The following is a 250-nucleotide window of genomic DNA, read 5'->3' on the forward strand; positions in this document are numbered from 1 at the left end:
GACCAGAGAGAGAAAAACAACAGAAAAGCCTAATGATTTACACATCGTAAAAAAAACATCGAAAACTCGAAATTCCACAAACAGCAGAAGGAATAACTTATAAGCAGAGCCTTGATCCTAAGCCTGCACGATCACGGTTTCCTTCAGCTCCTCAACAAGCGAAGTGCAGCGTCGGACGAGGGGGGAGAGCACAGTTACAATACCGTGGTTCTGCGAGGTCGGAGTCCATGGCGCATGGTAAGAAGAGGGG

General features: G+C 47.6%; 1 protein-coding gene across 1 annotated transcript in view; it reads right to left on the minus strand.

Annotated features, from left to right (window-relative positions):
* LOC119585394 (proline-rich protein 36-like) overlaps nt 1-250 on the minus strand; it is a gene marked incomplete in the record, with an annotated part of 46402 nt that overhangs the window by 45507 nt on the left and 645 nt on the right.

Source organism: Penaeus monodon, chromosome 19, assembly GCF_015228065.2.
Source record: "Penaeus monodon isolate SGIC_2016 chromosome 19, NSTDA_Pmon_1, whole genome shotgun sequence".
Lineage (NCBI taxonomy): Eukaryota > Metazoa > Arthropoda > Malacostraca > Decapoda > Penaeidae > Penaeus > Penaeus monodon.